The sequence below is a fragment of the Phyllobates terribilis genome, unplaced genomic scaffold, assembly GCF_046119375.1.
Source record: "Phyllobates terribilis strain yellow unplaced genomic scaffold, ASM4611937v1 Scaffold_172__1_contigs__length_4051808, whole genome shotgun sequence".
In the NCBI taxonomy this organism is placed as follows: Eukaryota; Metazoa; Chordata; class Amphibia; order Anura; family Dendrobatidae; genus Phyllobates; species Phyllobates terribilis.
In genome coordinates, this window is record NW_027362932.1 from 2,949,633 (window position 1) to 2,961,270 (window position 11,638).

Below are 11,638 nucleotides of genomic sequence, written 5' to 3' on the forward strand. Positions count from 1 at the left end.
ACGTCATCTTGTCCCGCAAAAAACAAGCCGCCATACAGCTCCATCATCCGAAAATTCAAAAAGCTACAGCTCTCAGAATAAAGCGATGCAAAAAAATAATTTTTTCTATAAAATAGCTTTTATTGTGTAAAAACGCCAAAACATAAAAAACAATATAAATGTGGTACCGCTGTAAACCTACTGACCCGAAGAATAAAGCTACCTTATCAATTTTACCACACCCGGAGCAGAATAAAAAAAAACAAAAAAAACAAATCCTGAATTGTTGGTTTTTGTTCATTCTGCCTCCCAAAAGCTGGAATAGAAAGCAATCAAAAAATGTCACATGCCTGAAAATGGCACCAATAACAACGTCAACTCATCCCGCAAAAAACAAGCCGTCACATGACTCTGTCGGCCAAAATATGGCGATGCAAAAACTAGATTTTACAAAATATGTGTTTTTTAGTGTGTGACAGCTGTCAATCATAAAAACCCGATATGATTCTGGTATTGCTGTAATCGCACCGACCCGAAGAATAAAGTAATCTCATCACTTATACCGCACGAGGAACGGCGTAAAAAATAAACGCTAGGGCTGGGGATGTTTTTTTTTTTTTCAAAAGTAAAAAAAAAAAAACAAAAAAAAAAAAAAGAAGATGACGATATGGCGACTAGTGTTGAACGCAAGTGCTCGCTACTTGAGTTTGCATCGGTTGCTCGGGTATGCACTGAGTATTGCGGGTGCTCGAGTCTCCGTCCAATATGCTTCACGGCCAAAAAAACCTCGCGGGGATGGCCTGCCATGCACGAGCGATCCCCGCATGGTTTTTTGGGGTGTCTAATAACCGTGAAACATGCGGGCGGGGACTCGAGCATTTCACTTGAGCACCCGTGATACATGGTGCATACCTGAGTACCCGATGCAAACTCAAGTAGCGAGCACTTGCGCTCAAGAGTAATGACAACTTATTCAATATGATGACCTAATGTTATCAAATTCTGTGTCGTACCTCTGGGTTCCAAATGTTCACTATACCCCTTAATAAAATCCTTGAGGGGTATAGTTTCCAAAATGGCGTCACTTGTGGGGGAGCTTCACAGTTTAGGCACATCAGGGGCTCTCCAAACGCGACATGGTGTCCGCTAACAAATTGAATGGAAAATCAGCTCAAATTGTTAGCGGACACCATGTTGCGTTTGGAGAGCCCGTGTGCCTAAACATTGGAGCTCCCCCACAAGTGACTCCATTTTGGAAACTAGACCACCCAAGGCACCTATCTAGATGCATAGTGAGCACTTGGAACCCCCAGGTGCTTCACAAATTGATTCGTAAAAATTAGAAAGTGGAGAAAAAAAAACCTTTTTCATTTTTACGAATCAATTTGTGAAGCACCTAGGGGTTCCAAGTGCTCACTATGCATCTAGATAGGTGCCTTGGGGGGTCTAGTTTCCAAAATGGGGTCACTTGTGGGGGGTTTCCACTGTTTAGGCACATCAGGGGCTCTCCAAACGCAACATGGCATCCGCTAATTATTCAAGCAAATTTTACAATCAAAAAGTTAAATGGCGCTCCTTCACTTCCGAGCCCTGCCGTGCGCCCAAACAGTGGTTTTTCCCCACATATGGGGTATCTGCGTGCCCAGAGGAAATTGCACAACAAATTTTGGGGTCCTTTTTTTCCTGTTACCCCTGCGAAAATAAAAAAAATTGGGTCTAAAGTAACATTTTTGCGAAAAAAGTTAAATGTTCATTTTTTTTCTTCCACATTCCAAAAATTCATGTGAAGCACCTGAAGGGTTAATAAAGTTCTTGAATGTGGTTTTGAGCACCTTGAGGGGTGCAGTTTTTAGAATGGTGTCACTTTTGGGTATTTTCTGTCATAAAGACCTCTCAAAGTGACTTCAAATGTGATGTGGTCCCTAAAAAAATGGTTTTGTAAATTTTGTTGGAAAAATGAGAAATTGCTGGTCAACTTTTAACCCTTATAGCTCCCTAACAAAAAAAAATTTTGGTTCCAAAATTGTGCTGATGTATAGCAGACATGTGGGAAATGTTATTCATTAACTCTTTTGTGTGACATATCTCTCTGATTTAAGGGCATAAAAATTCAAATTTTGAAAATTGCTAAATTTTCAAAATTTGCCAAATTTCCGTTTTTTTCACAAATAAATGCAAGTGATATCGAAGAAATTTTAACACAATCATGAAGTACAATATGTCACGAAAAAACAATCTCAGAATCAGGGGGATCCGTGGAAGCGTTCCAGAGTAATTACTTCATAAAGTGACAGTGGTCAGAATTGTAAAAATTGACCGGGTCATTAACGTGCAAACCACCCGCGGGGCTTAAGGGGTTAAGTGAAAGAAGAATACAACTTCCCTTTGCCTGTGGGAGAGGTTGGGGTTCTTCTGGCTCAAAAAATAGATTCTCTTTAAAAAACTGTCCGTCCTGCAAGAATGGAGACAGCGGATATAATACAGGACAGGAAAGGTGACTGGTATGATGGAAGGCTCACAGGGGGAAAGTTATAAAGCTGGGGTACATGGGGTAGCGCACCATGCAGCAGATTGAACTATCCTTTTAAAGGCAAAGATACAGCCTATTTCCAAGATCCTACCGCAATATGTAGTAGATCTAATAATAGTAATATTCGAAAATACCTCCAATTAGAAAACAGTATAGTTCTTCTGATTCACTATGTCACTTACCCTATGTGCAGGGCATTGTAGTAGCTTAGGTATCTATGGTCACGACCACTCATAGCGACAGTTGTTAGTGGTCGTAATCATGGATACCTAAACTACTACAATGCAGTGCACATGGGGTAAGCGACATAGCTAATCAGAAGAACAATACTACAATTTTAATTGGAGGTATTTGCTAATATTATTATTACACCTACTACATAGTGGGATAGGATCTTGGAGATGGGAATACCCCTTTTTTTAGGATACAGTTGATGCTTTACAGTCTTCCTAGGTGTATACTTACTAGTTTATCAATGGTGGGAAAATAAGTTACCAATCTGTGCAACACAAAAAAAGAAAAAAAAAAAGCATTGAATCGGTGATTTGCATTTGTATAATAATGTGATAGCAGAGAGGTGCGGGCACCTGTAGCAGGCGGAGAAGCTTTCCACCGCCCCGTGCAGAGGGTTTCCCTCCAGCCACAGCTCTCTCAGCTCCAGGTTGTGGATCAGATCCAGCTCTTCAACTCTGCAAAGCTAAAAAAGAACATGTTCCCGTGACCAGCTACCACCAGAAAACACAGAGATTTGTTTGTTTCTCGCCTTCTTCCAAGAGCCACAAACCATTTTATTGTTCCGTCTATATGGCCTGGGTTTTTTTTCCCCAGGATGAGTATGGGCTTTCTATTCCTCCATTTTTGGGACTTGTAACTTTTTCTGTTGCGGGGGCTGGGTGAGGGTCTTTTTGTATTTTTATTCATACCATTTTGATCGATTGTTTTTTATTCCATTTTTGAGAAGTGCAGCGATCGAAAATTCAATTATTTTGATTTAATTTTTTTTAAACTGTTTACAATTTGGGTTCTTTATATTTTCATAGGATGGAGTTTTACGGATTCGATTTACCAATTTTTCTTTTTTTTTTTTTTTGAATTTCATTATTTTTTAATTGGGAAAAGCGAGACAAATGAAAATTATGGGTTTTAGTTTATTTATTCATTTTTAAATACATTTTTACTTATTTTTGCCCTGGACTCTGCGACTGTTTGATCGCTTGTACTATACTGGGAACACAGATGTACAGAGATGGCAGGACGGGGGTCTTCAGGAGGCCACTGACTGCCACTATTACCCACCGGTACCCCACGATCGATGGCATATACGGGGTAATCGGAAAAGACGTCACGACGGCAGCAGACCCGATCCCTGCGCAAGGAGGCGACGTACCTCGTTATAGGAGAGGTTCAGACTCTGCAGGTGCCGGGTCAGGTAGAAGAGATGAGCAAAACCAGACAGCTTGGAGAGACGACGACAACTCAGGTCCAAAGACTGAAGCTACAAAAATATATATAGAGAATTTCACAAACACCCTATGGACAGGGGGGCGCTGGTTCTTACCCCATGTATCATTAGCCCAAGAGTGACAAAAAAGATTGTGGGGGTCCCAGCGGGGTCCCCAAGGATCTCTAGTGGCATAGCCTAGTGTGGACCTGCTCAGGTCACAGATGGGGCTGTAATTAATAGTATTTATTATTACCTGGGGGCAACACTCCGAGATCATCTGCAGGACGACCTCTGCGGCTGCAGCGTGGGTCAGCGAAAGCACAATGTTGTCAGAAAGCAAATCTAAGGAAAGCAAATAACATTAGTGAGGAAGGGGCACGGCGCAGGCAGAGGAGAGAAGGCGAAGGGGCGCGGCCGGAGGAGAGGAGGCGACGGGGCGCCGGCAGAGGAGAGGAGGCGACGGGGCGCGGGCAGAAGAGAGGAGGCGACGGGGCGCAGGCAGAGGAGAGAAGGCGACGGGGCGCGGCCGGAGGAGAGAAGGCGACGGGGCGCGGCCGGAGGAGAGACGGCGACGGGGCGCCGGCCGAGGAGAGAAGGCGACGGGGCGCCGGCCGAGGAAAGAAGGCGACGGGGCCGTGAGCAAAAATCAAAGCATACCCACACATAACCGCTATACATTACCTACAACACACACCATATAGTGCCCACACATAACCGCTATACAGTACCTACAACACACACCATATAGTGCCCACACATAACCGCTATACAGTACCTACAACACACACCATATAGTGCCCACACATAACCGCTATACAGTACCTACAACACACACCATATAGTGCCCACATAACCGCTATACAGTACCTACAGCACACACCATATAGTGCCCACACATAACCGCTATACAGTACCTACAGCACACACCATATAGTGCCCGCGCATAACCACTATACAGTACCTACAGCACACACCATATAGTGCCCGCACATAACCGCTGTACAGCACCTACAGCACACACCATATAGTGCCCGCGCATAACCGCTATACAGCACACGCCATATCGTGCCCGCGCATAACCGCTATACAGCACACGCCATATCGTGCCCACGCATAACCGCTATACAGCACACGCCATATCATGCCCACGCATTACCGCTATACAGCACCTACAGCACACGCCATATAGTACCCACGCATTACCGCTATACAGCAAACGCCATATAGTGCCCACGCATAACCGCTATACAGCACCTACAACACACGCCATATAGTGCCCACACATAACCACTATACAGCACCTACAACACACGCCATATAGTGCCCACGCATAACCGCTATACAGCACACGCCATATAGTGCCCACGCATAACCGCTATACAGCACCTACAGCACACGCCATATAGTGCCCACGCATAACCGCTATACAGCACACACCATATAGTGCCCACGCATAACCACTATACAGCACCTACAGCACACACCATATAGTGCCCAGGCATTACCGCTATACAGTACCTACAGCACACACCATATAGTGCCCACGCATAACCGCTATACAGCACACACCATATAGTGCCCACACATAACCGCTATACAGCACACACCATATAGTGCCCACGCATAACCGCTATACAGCACCTATAGCACACACCATATAGTGCCCACGCATAACCGCTATACAGCACCTAGAGCGCACACCATATAGTGCCCACGCATAACCGCTATACAGCACCTACAGCACACACCATATAGTGCCCACGCATAACCGCTATACAGCACCTACAGCACACACCATATAGTGCCCACGCATAACCGCTATACAGCACACATCATATAGTGCCCACGCATAACCGCTATACAGCACACACCATATAGTGCCCACGCATAACCGCTATACAGCACACACCATATAGTGCCCACGCATAACCGCTATACAGCACACACCATATAGTGCCCACGCATAACCGCTATACAGCACACACCATATAGTGCCCACGCATAACCGCTATACAGCACACACCATATAGTGCCCACGCATAACCGCTATACAGCACACACCATATAGTGCCCACACATAACCGCTATACAGCACACACCATATAGTGCCCACGCATAACCGCTGTATAGCACACACCATATCGTGCCCACGCATAACCGCTATACAGCACCTACAGCACACACCATATCGTGCCCACGCATAACCGCTATACAGCACACACCATATCGTGCCCACGCATAACCGCTATACAGCACACACCATATAGTGCCCACGCATAACCGCTATACAGCACACACCATATAGTGCCCACACATTACCGCTATACAGTGCCTACAACACACACCATATAGTGCCCACACATTACCGCTATACAGTGCCTACAGCACACACCATATAGCGCCCACGCATAACCGCTATACAGCACACGCCATATAGTGCCCACACATAACGGCTATACAGCACCTACAGCACACACCATATAGTGCCCACGCATAACCGCTATACAGCACCTACAACACACACCATATAGTGCCCACGCATAACCGCTATACAGCACACACCATATAGTGCCCACGCATAACCGCTATACAGCACACACCATATAGTGCTCACACATAACCGCTATACAGCACCTACAGCACACACCATATAGTGCTCACACATAACCGCTATACAGCACCTACAGCACACATCATATAGTGCCCACACATTACCGCTATACAGTACCTACAACACACATCATATAGTGCCCACACATTACCGCTATACAGCACCTACAACACACACCATATAGTGCCCACGCATAACCGCTATACAGCACACACCATATAGTGCCCACGCATAACCGCTATACAGCACCTACAGCACACACCATATAGTGCTCACACATAACCGCTATACAGCACCTACAGCACACACCATATAGTGCTCACACATAACCGCTATACAGCACACATCATATAGTGCCCTCACATTACCGCTATACAGTACCTACAACACACATCATATAGTGCCCACACATTACCGCTATACAGCACCTACAACATGCATCATATAGCGCCCACACATTACCGCTATACAGTACCTACAACATGCATCATATAGCGCCCACACATTACCGCTATACAGTACCTACAACATGCATCATATAGTGCCCACACATTACCGCTATACAGCACCTACAACATGCATCATATAGTGCCCACACATTACCGCTATACAGCACCTACAACATGCATCATATAGCGCCCACACATTACCGCTATACAGCACCTACAACACACATCATATAGCGCCCACACAAGTTCTCAGTGTGGATTGTCACTGCTAATTTCACTTAATGGTTTGCAAAGAGTGAAATCTGTGGCCAAATCTGCAGTTAAGTTTTGCACAGATTTTGGTGCAGATTTTCTGTCCCATTTACAGAGGCTTTATGACAGTTATTGCTTCTGTTATAAACTGTGGACACAGCTCAGGTGTGAACAGAGGGCAATGTGATGAGAGCTGCTGGGCGGTGATGTCATTCCTGTCCTGCAGCCAGATATTATCCGCCTCTGATTGGTAGAATTAGAAGCCCCCCTCATTCCTTTCCTCTGCTGAATGCGGCCCTTGTCCCCCTCATTACCGCGCTCGTCCCCCCTCATTACCGTGCTCGTCTCCTTGGCCCGTCCCGCTCCTTCGCTTATTGTGCTGATGACTCCCGCGCTCTGGATTTCTGCCAGCACTAATGTTGTATCTCCTCCATCCCCCTCATCGGCAGGTGGAAGACCCCAGCCAGCCCAACGACGAGGGTCTCACAGCCCCCCACACCGCCGTGTGCGCCCCCCACACCGAGATCGTCCAGTTCCTCGTACAGTTCGGAGTGAAGGTAAACGCAGCAGACAGCGCCGGCTGCTGCCCCGAATATCGGCTCGCATTAAAGGGGTCGACAGAACCCCCCATCCCTTGTTAGAGGCCTGAGAGCACTTATTAAGCACTACCCCGCCCCCCCGGCCAGCACGTGACTCAGCCCCCGGCCAGATTGCATCAATGGGAGAAAAAGAAAAAAAATTCTTGGCCCAAGAAATAGAAAAGTTGAGCCCCCGAGGGTCTGGGTGATTTAGGACAGACGGTCTAGTTTTTCAGGGGGTTTTCTGTGGCGGTTTCTGTCGTTTTCTCCGCTTGGTGTCGCTGTCAGAACCCCGCTGCACTGCGCCGTCTCCTGCAACAACGTCCAGGTGTGTAAGTTCCTGGTGGAGTCCGGAGCCGTCGTGTGCGCCATGACCTACAGCGACAGACAGAGGGCGGCAGACAAGTGCGAGGAGATGGAGGAGGCTACAGCCAGTGCTCCCAGCTCCTGTACGGTAAGTACAGACAATCCACCTGGCCACCTACAAGACATCGTTCACACTTACCTGGCATTTTTTACATTTTCTTAAATGCATATATTTTGATTTTATTAAAAATGGGATTTATTAAAATTTTTGCGTCTGATATCTGCAGAATGAGTTAACTGAGAATTCATCAGTGAGCTTGCAGCTTTTTTTTTTAAGCTGTCATTTTACTGAGCCTACATGAAAGCTGAGCAGAACTTTGTGTCAGTGAGAGGAGCTCACTGACAGGTCCTCAGTTGACTCATTCCAGTCACTTAAAAGGCCTGTAAAAGCCAAACTGTGAAAAAATTTGAATGGAACCAAATTGCAAAAAATATTTGGCTCAAAAATAAATGTATTTAAATACAAAAGAAAGTCCCCAAAGGTGACCATAACATTTAAAGGGGAAATGCCCGCTCCAACCAGATCCCTATGGTTAGAGATTTCCTGGACACAGCCCTGCTCAGAGTGGAAAAACATGGCTGCTCTGGTACAGAAACAGCGCCACATCTGCTCACAGGCGGTATTGCAGGACCCTGAGCTGTAATACCAAATACAACCCATGGGTCAGGGTGGCGCTCTTTTCCGTAACAATTATTTCTGCAGAATTAAGAAAAAATTAAATGTTTTTATTCCCTGATGAAGTAAATGGTGAAGAATAAAAACGCAAGGTATATAAGAAAGCGCCTCAGTTTATTCCGGCGGGCGGGATGCTGAAGCTTCGATCCCCATGGTGCGAGCCTCCATGTGAGGCCGGTGTGGGGACTCGCCTCCTCTCCTGCCTGGAGGGCGCACATTAGCGGCCGCTGTAGGCGGATTAGGATGAACGGCTGGAATGTGCCGGATTATAGGGCCCCGGCTCTCACCGCTCCGGGCTGAGACAATAATCGTCTGCGCGCTGATTCCATCACTCAGAAGCGAACGCCCAGTAACCCTGTACGGCCGGGTCTGCCAGTCACTATAGCGGCAGGATGGGCCCTGAACACTGTCAGGAGTCAGTCATAGCAGGGGTCCTCCAAGTCACAGCTGCTACCTACAGGGCACCAGGTCCAAGGCCAGAGTCCGGTAACTGACCTCCTCCCAGCGAGTGAGGCGGCACCCAGCGGAGGCCATACAGGAACAGAAGGGAGGCCATTGTAGAGCAAGTGCCCGGAAATGTGGCACCCAGAGAAGTCACCGCATACAAGCGCCCAGAGCTGAGCCCTCATCTAAGCCCAAAACAGGTTTAAGACGAGGAGGGGTTAATGCAGGAGAAAAACAGCGCAAATAATGATGGCAATACCGCCACTCATACCAGTATCATAGCAGTTATATTCTTATACAGGGGCAGTATCATAGCAGTTATATTCTTATACAGGGGCAGTATATAGCAGTTATATTCTTATACAGGGGCAGTATTATAGCAGTTATATTCTTATACAGGGGCAGTATTATAGCAGTTATATTCTTATACAGGGGCAGTATTATAGCAGTTATATTCTTATACAGGGGCAGTATTATAGCAGTTATATTCTTATACAGGGGCAGTATTATAGCAGTTATATTCTTATACAGGGGCAGTATATAGCAGTTATATTCTTATACAGGGGCAATATCATAGCAGTTATATTCTTATACAGGGGCAGTATCATAGCAGTTATATTCTTATACAGGGGCAGTATCATAGCAGTTATATTCTTATACAGGGGCAGTATCATAGCAGTTATATTCTTATACAGGGGCAGTATCATAGCAGTTATATTCTTATACAGGGGCAGTATTATAGCAGTTATATTCTTATACAGGGGCAGTATTATAGCAGTTATATTCTTATACAGGGGCAGTATCATAGCAGTTATATTCTTATACAGGGGCAGTATCATAGCAGTTATATTCTTATACATGGGCAGTATTACAGCAGTTATATTCTTATACAGGGGCAGTATCATAGCAGTTATATTCTTATACAGGGGCAGTATCATAGCAGTTATATTCTTATACAGGGGCAGTATCATAGCAGTTATATTCTTATACAGGGGCAGTATCATAGCAGTTATATTCTTATACAGGGGCAGTATTATAGTAGTTATATTCTTATACAGGGGCAGTATCATAGCAGTTATATTCTTATACAGGGGCAGTATTATAGCAGTTATATTCTTATACAGGGGCAGTATCATAGCAGTTATATTCTTATACATAGGAGCAGTATCATAGTAGTTATATTCTTGTACATAGGAGCAGTATTATAGTAGTTATATTCTTGTACATAGGAGCAGTATTATAGTAGTTATATTCTTGTACATAGGAGCCGTATTATAGTAGTTATATTCTTGTACATAGGAGCAGTATTATAGTAGTTATATTCTTGTACATAGGAGCCGTATTATAGTAGTTGTATTCTTGTGCATAGGGGCAGTATTATAGTAGTTATACTCTTGTACATAGGAGCCGTATTATAGTAGTTATATTCTTGTACATAAGAGCCGTATTATAGTAGTTATATTCTTGTACATAGGAGCAGTATTATAGTAGTTATATTCTTGTACATAGGAGCTGTATTATAGTATTTGTATTCTTGTACATAGGGGGCAGTATTATAGTAGTTATATTCTTGTACATAGGAGCTGTATTATAGTATTTGTATTCTTGTACATAGGGGGCAGTATTATAGTAGTTATATTCTTGTACATAGGGGGCCGTATTATAGTAGTTATATTCTTGTACATAGGAGCCGTATTATAGTAGTTGTATTCTTGTACATAGCGGCAGTATTATAGTAGTTGTCTTCTTTTACATATGAATTTTCGTGTGTTGGGCAAATTGTATGAAATTCTGATAAACCCTTTTAATGTGGCAGTAGAAGATGTATTTTGTGCACCATGTATGTGGTTGTATATATTTCCTGAGGTTGGTTGGGAAGGTTTAGTCCATCCCAGAGACAGAAGGAATTAATGTGGGAATATTCGGATGTGATAATAGTTTGTAGCTTTTTGTTTTTTTGCCGAGATCCAATTAAAGTTGTATTTACACTGAAAGATAATCGCTCCTCTGCTCGTTTTCTGGATTTAGGCCATAATAAAGAGCAAATTAGTCAGAAATGGTTTTAACAATTATTTTTTTTTTATTCAAAATCTGTATTTTACATTTTGTGATCTCTAAATTCTTTATCAATGTGAAACATTTTGTACATTTTTTTTTATATAGAGTCGAGCTAACTAGCTAATACACAAAATTCCTTTTTATTCCCTTTTTTATTTTGGAGAGGACACAAAAAATTGGAGGCAATAACTCTAGTTCTATTTTCTGCAGGTTGACTTTTACGCTGACTTTGTCCTTCTCATAGATCAAGA

At 44.3% G+C, this 11,638-nt stretch overlaps 1 long non-coding RNA gene across 1 annotated transcript; it reads right to left on the reverse strand.

Annotated features, from left to right (window-relative positions):
• Positions 1–2,976: 2,976 nt before the first annotated feature.
• LOC141212393 (uncharacterized) lies at positions 2,977–3,953 on the reverse strand. The gene is made up of 3 exons (XR_012282163.1): positions 3,897–3,953; positions 3,097–3,198; positions 2,977–3,008 (listed from the first exon to the last, which is right to left on the reverse strand). It is a non-coding gene; the product is annotated as an uncharacterized lncRNA (long non-coding RNA).
• Positions 3,954–11,638: the final 7,685 nt, after the last annotated feature.